We start from the raw sequence: 8,577 nt of genomic DNA, 5'->3' as shown, positions 1-8,577 counted from the left end.
TTTTTAATCAAGAAAATCAATATTAGATCCTAATTTTTTTCTCTCAAGTAAAACCTTTGATATAAGGGCAAAAATCGTATTCTTGATGAGAATTTACATTTACATTTATGCATTTGGCAGACACTTTTATCCAAAGCGACTTACAGTGCACTTATTACAGGGACAATCCCCCCGGAGCAACCTGGTGTTAAGTGCCTTACTCAAGGACACAATGGTGGTGGCTGTGGGGGTCGAACCTTCTGATTACTTCTGAATACCAGTTGATTACCAGTTATGTGCTTTAGCCCACTACACCACCACCACTCCATTTTTTAATTGTTAGTCAAAACAAGTGAAACAAATCTACCACTGCCAAAGTATTTAGATTACATTACTGGATTTGAGTAATCTATGTATACAGCATGTATTCTGTAATCTGTAATGGAATACATTTTAAAAGTAACCCTCCCAACCATGGCTACACACATACTGCATGTATGGAAAAGATTATGTGAAACGTTTGTATTTTTATTTATAATGTATTTATTTGAAAATGCTTGTATTTGTGTATTCCACAAACAAAATAACAGAATACAGGTTTTGATGAAGGTGAGTAAATAATAACAGAATTTAAATTGTTATTGACATATATCAGTCATTTGTATTAAATAAATAAAAATGGAATGAGTAACCAATATTTGCTCACTGATGTTTCCTTTCTTAAAATAAAGTGCTGGATGAGAAGCTAAAATTTGATGCTTATTGTATCGGTTGGAAATTCTATTTGTTAATTGGTTGGTCTCTATGGGAATAATAGACGCATCTTTTTGTACAAGCCAAGTCGTATATGATAATTGAACGAACTGAAGCACCAGTGGGCGGAGCCAAGGGTGGGAGGATTTTAAGTAGGCGTTAAAGTTTTTGAGCTGTTGAGGCAGTCATGACGCACATTAATGTACCCCTAGTGACGTCGTGAAGTCGCGGAAGTAGAGAACGAGACATTTTTGCAATCTGGTTTCAATAAATACTTTTATGGCATTGGGGATGAAGTTTTGAGTTCTTAAATTAACAGTATGTTTTTATAGTAGAAAAAACACTTAGAGTATATGTCAAAATATCAAGGGAAATTTGATTCCTCATGACATGATCCCTTTTACGTATAAGGATGTCAACTAAATAGTTACTCAAGTTTTAAATTGGAGTCATTCATCAAACAAATGGCTTACCAGTACAACAGTGTGGTCCTCATTTGAAGACAAAGGCCATGTGATGGTTGAGACAGTTTCAGATATGTTGCTTAATCTTTCCTGTAATATACAGCATATATATTCAGTGGGGTGCAATAGTTTACGTCTCAAATGTGCTTATTTGAAATACTGCATCAGCGCTGCAGAATCATTCTATTTAGATTTAAATTAGATTTTGTTTGCAAGATTTTGGAGCCTGTTTTATATTTTCTAGATATTTAAAATGCCATGCAATAAATGATCTGATACCATAAGCAGCATTACATGTTTGTAAGACTTGCGCTGGAGTGAGAGTTTTCACTAGCAGCACAAAAGCATGATTACTCATGATACTCACGGGAACAGCAAGTCTCTCAAGGTCATGGGCAATCGCATGAAAATTAGACGTTCTTCACTTCACATGATCCTTCGCTTCAATTGGTCAGCACCGTCACCTCATGTAGGTCATCTTGGGTGAGACATTAGAGTGTTTCACATACAGCTCACAAGTGGCAATTCATATTTCTTCATAGTTGCTTACCATTTACTGTAAACAGAAATAAGATCATGTTATTTTTGACTCAAACTTAGTAAGATGGTGTACACAAAATCCTTAAGGCCAATTACAAACTCTGACCCTTAGAGATTATTAGATATATTACATAGAGATACTAAATATATAGTATGTCGAATCTTTCATTTCACTGAATATTTGTTGATAAAACCATGTTTTTAAGTATTTAACCAAGGCAAGTCATTTAAAAGGATAGTTCACCCATAAAATAAATTAAGTCATCATTTACTTACCCTCATGTTGTTCCAAACCCATATTACTTTATTTTCTTCTGTCAAACCCAAAAGGAGATGTTAGGCAAAATGTTAGACTCGTAGCCTTGTAAAGATAATATGAAAGTGAATGGTGACTGAGGCTACCATTCCGCCTAACATCTCCTTTTGGGTTTCACAAAAGAAAATAAAGTCATATGGATTTGGAACAACATGAGGGTGAGTAAATTATGACAGAATTTTCTTTTTTGTGTTAACTATCCCTTTAAGAACAAGATTCTTATTATGATATACAGTATATTGTCTGTCCTCTTGACTTGTGGAAAGAAGTGGAACAATTAGGAATAAATACAATTAAATGCAATAAATTACATCAGAAGGTAAATGTAAACAAATGACATATTATCCAAACTAAACAAAGTATAGATTAATACAAATAAGATATCTGGGTTAGAGTTTTATGTATTAGGATTTTTTTTTTTACTGTGGAACAACATAGACAGTCTCATTACTCATAATAAAGGTGTGAGTCTCACAGAAAACAGCAGTAAATAAACTAGATTTTTTATTTTTTTTTAAGGAAAATGTGAGTCATACTTTGTGAGTCATTGCTATGGTATTACTAGGCGGTTGCTAGGGTGTGCTGAGTGGTTGTTAGTGCATTGGGAAGTGGTTGCTAGGACATTGTTAGAGTGTTCTGGGAGGTTGCTAGGGCATTGCTTGGTGGTTGAATGTGTTTTGGCTGGTCCATAGACAGTTGTTAGGTTGTTGAAGATGGTTGCCGGGGTGTTGCTTTGCTGTATTTAAAGTGTTCTGAGAGGTTAGTGCATTGGTAGAGGTTGTTAAGGCATTGTTAGAATATTCTGGGTTGTTGCCAAGATATTGTTGGGTAGTTGATAGGATATTTTGGGTGGTTGCCAGGGTGTTGCTATGCAGTCACTAAAGTGTTCTGAGTGGTATGCATTGGCAGTGGTTGTTAGGGGATTGTTAGAGTTTTTTAGGTGGTTTGCTAAAACATTGTTTGGATATTGATAGGTATTTTGGGTGGTTGTCAGGGTGTTGCTATGTGGCCTTTAAAGTGTTCTGAGTGGTTAGTGCATTGGTAGTGGTAGCTAAGACAATGTTTGGTAGTTGATAGGATGTTTGGGTTGTTGCCAGGGTGTTGCTATGTGGTATCTAATGTGTTCTGAGTGGTAGTACAGAAGTGGTAGGTTGTTGCTAGAGCATTGTTTGAGTGTTCTAAGTGGTTGTTAAGACGTTGTTTGGTAGTTGATAGGATGTTTTGGGTGGTTGCCAAGGTGTTGCTATGCGGTCTTTAAAATTGTTGTAAGTGCATAGTTAGGTGGTTGTTAAGGTGTTTTTTTGAGGGTTCTGGGTTGTGCTAAAACATTATTTGACAGTTGATAGGGTGTTTTTGGATGTTAGTAGACATTTGCTAGGGTGTTCAGGGTCTAGGTGTGCAGTCTCTTAAGTGTTCTGAGTGATTATTAGTGCATTGCTAGGTTATAAGTTTTTGATGGTTGCTAGGGTGTTCTAGGTGGTTGCCAGGACAAAACTGTGAAGTCTCAAAACTGTTCTGAGTGGTGGTTAGTCCATTGCTGGGTGGTTAGTAGGGCATTATGAGAACGTAATGGGGGTTGCTAGGTTGTTGTTGTTTGGTGGTTGCTATGGTGTTTTGGGAGGTTGATTGGCAGCTGCTAAGGTGCCCTGAGTGGTTGTTAGTGCATTGCTAGATGGTTGCTAGTGCATTGTTTGGTGGTTGATAGGGTGATTTGGGTGGTTGATAGAGTTTTTTTGGGAGGTTGATAGACATTTGCTAGGGGGTTGTTAGTGCATTATTATGTGGTTGCTAGGGTATTATTATCGTGTTATGGGGGCTTGCTTGGTTGTAATTGTTTGGTGGTTGCTAGGGTGTTTTAGCAGGTTGATCGGCTGCTGTTAGGATGTTCAAAGTGGTTGTTAGTGGATTGATAGATGGTTAGTAGGGTAATGTTTGGTGGTTGATAGGGTGATATAAGTGTTCTGGGTGGTTGCCGGGACATTGCTATGCAGTCTCTAAAGTGTTCTGTATGGTTTCCAGGTTGTTGCTATGTGGTTCCTAAGGTGTTCCGAGTGGTTTTCAGCAGGTTGCCAGGTGGTTACTATGATGTTTCTAAGGCATTGCTTAACAGTTGTTAGGGTGTTCTGGTGTTTGCTTGGGTAAGTGGTTAGAGGTATACTGGGAGGTTGCCGGGGCATTGTTAGTAAGTTGCAGGGTAGTTGCTATAGTGTTTCTAGTGCATTGCATGTCAGTTGTTAGTATTTTCTGGGTAATTGATAGGACATCAATTAGGACATTGCCAGGAAATTGTTACGGTGTTCTCCTGTTTGCTTAGGTATTGCAAGGATGTTCTGGGTGGTGGCTAGGACATTGTGTGTTGGTTGACAAAGTTTTGAGTGGTTGCAAGGGTGTTGCTATGTGTTCTCTAAAGTGTTCTGAGTGGTAAGTGCAATGGTAGGTGTTTGCATCACAATGAGGTTGTTATGGTGTTATAAGTTGTTTACAGCACATTTGTAGTGGTTGTTAGGGTGTTGTTTGCGGTTCCTCGGGTGTTCTGAGTGGTTGCTATCAGGTTGTTTGGTGGTTGATACGGTGTCTCTAGGGCATTGCTAGGCATTTATTAGGGTGTTTTACAAATGCAAACATCTGATATATGGCAATATATGTAAAACACATATTATCTATGTTCATACATGGTTTTCACAGATATAAAAGAAGTAACATACTTGTTTTCATGAGTGATTTTAGAGTGTTGGGCAGTTGTTCAGGTGTTCTAGTGTTTGCTTGGGTTTTGCTAATTGGCTGCTAGGATGTTCTAGATGGTTGCCAGGGCATTGCTAAAATGTTTCTTCAGGGTGGTTCCTTACTAGCATAAAAAAAATGTTGTTTTCATCAATGCAGTGTATCCCTAATACAGGATTTAGGATGAATGCCTTCTCTCCTCTCTGCTCTGCGATCATCATCTTTATGACGTCTTTAAAATGAAATGAACTCTCCTGCATTGGATCACTCCTATCAGGATTGCAAAATAATTTTTACAATAATCAGTTGTTATTGATACTGATGAATAGTCTGTTAATATGTTAATTCTGACAGTTTGTAATAAGTAGTGATGTGTTATGTCTTTATCGGGCCTACCTTGCCATATGTAATCTAGAAGGACTGGAGTGAAGACATCTAAATGCTTGAGACAAAAATCCAACTGCCCAGCAACAAAGGGTGTCTTTGACATAGAACATCATTATGAAACACTTTCACAGGTTACTTGCAGGTCACTTTGATAAGAAAGCACATAAATGTAAAGGTTATTATGACCACATACATCAGGAAATATTGATTTTACCAAAGGCAACAAGAGGTAATTTTACTTATACTCCATTAAATGAATCCATTAATGAGGAAATTCTATATAACATTTCCATTGCCATGATGGATTATGTAATTTCCCCAAAAATTCATATACCGACCTGCCTCACGATACTCCAATGAACAGGAATGCGTTTCGTTCTTGCACAAACCAGTTTTTAGTCAGAAATGGAAACAGGAAATTGACCATGTTTAAATATGTCTAAAAATCCTAAAACATTATTCACAATGCACTGTTTTTTAAATCTGATTTGAAAGACTGACTGTCTCCAGAAACTGTCGTTTTTGCAAACGATGAAACCTGTTTGTTCAGACAGAGTAGTCAATATCCGATCGAATATACAGTAAGAGACTTTATTCTACAACATCAGATTTTGATCGGATTTTAGATGTGGTTTGTAAACAGGATTGCATGATTTTTTTTTTCCTGGTTGGATTTTCATTGCCTGCCTGAACAAACATCAGTATTTTTTACTTTACCTTTCATTTTTTTTTTTTTTTTGGCAGTTTGCAGTAAAAGAGATGGAATTAATATATAAATAATGTAAAATCATATATATATATATATATATACATATATATATATATATATATATATATATATATATATATATCTACCACCCAAGGAGTCACGAGTTCGAATCCAGCACATGCTGAGAGACTCCAGCCAAGTCTCCTAAGCATCCAAATTGGCCCGGTTGCTAGGGAGGGTGGAGTCACATGGGGTAAACTCCTCGTGGTCATGAATAGGGGTTCTCGCTCTCAATGTGACACATAGCGCATTGTGTGTGGAGCGCGGAGAGTAGCATGAGCATACACATGCTGTGAGTCTCCGCACTGTCATACACAGCGAGCCACGTAATAAAATGCATGGATTGACTATATTTATATATATATATTATTTTTATATATATGAAGTAAACAAAAATATAAATGTAAAAACTTGTAGACTTAATATTATTGTATAATATTTTGTAAATATATTATTTTAAAAAAAAAATCAGTTCTTCCATACAAACGATTCGATATATATACTGTGTATATATATATGTGACGTTCTTGTTCTACCTGTTCCGTACAGGACTCGAACCTTGGTCTCCGGCGTGGGAGGCGGGTGCGCTAACAAGGAGGCTAAAGGCTACAGCCTTTAGCTGTAGCCTTTAGGTTTTACACACTGCACAGCTATCTACCAGCTGGCTCCCGTTACTTATATATATATATATATATATAAGTACAGACTCCAGTATTTTGGAAACTACAGGTATGTGTGATGCTCCTGTTCAACCCCCTCCATACAGGTCTCGAACCGGCGTCTCCGGCATGAGAGGCGGATGTACTAACAAAGAGGCTAAAGGCTACAGCCTCAAGCGTCAGTCGCTAGTGCACCTCTTGAGGTCAGGAGAGTGAGGTTAATACACATTGCACATTATCTATCAGCTGGACACTATTACATATGACTAGTGTCATGCAAAATGGGAATGCATGAAACTGCAATTCCTTCAGCTGTGATTGTTGTAGCAAAAAGCATACACTATAAAATCAATACAGTTATACTCTATTATATTTCTGTTCATAGTACTGATCTGTTCACACATCTAATCCATAATGATGTACACACATTTCTGTTCTACATACCTGAAATTCGAGTATCATCAATATAATCTTAATATTGCAATACACTATATAAAGTCAAGACTTTATCTATTCTATTATTTTTCATTATGTTCAATTCACACACCTGATCTATGCTATTCACATTAATGTTCTATTCTGTTCTATTTTAAATTCTCAAGTATTCTTAATATAGGCTAATCAAACCGTAATATGGCAATATCTAAAACTTTGACTATTCTATTCTATTTACGTTGATACATTCTATTTATATCTGAACTTATTGAGTATTGTTTGAAAATATCCTAAAATTGCAGTAGACTATATATGAAGTCAAGTCTTTGTCCCCCCATTGGCCCTTATCAATCATGGCTCCCTAATAACCCCCATCCATTAATTGGCTGTATCACTCTACTCTCTCCTCTCCACCAATAGCTGGTGTGTGGTGAGTGTTCTGGTGCACTATGGCTGCCGTTGCATCATCCAGGTGGATTCTGCACACTGGTGGTGGTTGAGGAGATTCCCCTGTTCACTGTGTAAAGCGCTTTGAGTGTAGTGTCAGAAAAGTGCTATATAAATTTAACTTTCATTCATTCATATTCTACTCAATTCTATTCACAGCATCTAAACGATTCTATTGTATTCACATTTCTGAAATCTAAATACTACAATAGACTTTATAAGTCAAGACTTTGTCATTTTACTATTGTGTTTCTGCTCTATTTGAGTCACATTTCTATTATTTTCTATCTTAACTTCTCAAATAGTTTTTATCTAAATATTGCAGTAGACTAGCCTTTATAAAGTCAAGACTTTGTCTATTCTATTATTTTTCAATTCTGTTCAATTCACACATCTGATCTATGCTATTCACATTCATTTGCAATTCTATTCTGTATGAAATTCTCAAGTATTCTTAATATAGGCTCATCTAAGTATTGCAGTACTACTCTATTCTATTTTATGTACATTGATGCAATCTATTTGTATCTGAAATTCTCGAGTATTCTTTAAAAATATTGTGTTTATTCAACTCAATTCTATTTACAGTATCTAAACTATTCTATTCTATTCACATATCTGAAGTATTTGAAATCGAAATACTGCAATAGACTATAAAAAGTCAAGACTTTGTCATTTCTATTGTTTTTTGTTCTATTTTAGTCACATTTCTATTATTTTCTATCTTAAATATTTTTTAGATAATCTTAATATTGCAGTATATGAAGTCTGTTCTATTCTATTTATATATTCTGTTTTCTAGTCAAATATCTATTCTCTTCCCATTTGACATTCTCCCTCTCGAGTCTTCATCTTCATATGTTGCATTAGACCATCGATGCCCAAGTTTGACTCTCGTCCTAAATCAAATCGCCCCCCACAGAGCGACTGATGGTGTGTTTGGATTGACCGCATTCATCGCGGCTCCTCTGTGCGTCACGCGGCTATTGAAGGTGAATGAGTGACTGCTGAGAATCAATCACCCACTGGCCACCTGTGGGTCATGTGCTCGCGATGCAGCGGACGCCGCTGATTTAGTATTCTCACAACGTCGTGCACGAGCGAATA

Source organism: Xyrauchen texanus, chromosome 16 (assembly GCF_025860055.1).
Source record: "Xyrauchen texanus isolate HMW12.3.18 chromosome 16, RBS_HiC_50CHRs, whole genome shotgun sequence".
In the NCBI taxonomy this organism is placed as follows: Eukaryota; Metazoa; Chordata; class Actinopteri; order Cypriniformes; family Catostomidae; genus Xyrauchen; species Xyrauchen texanus.
Note: the sequence above shows the minus strand (reverse complement) of the source record.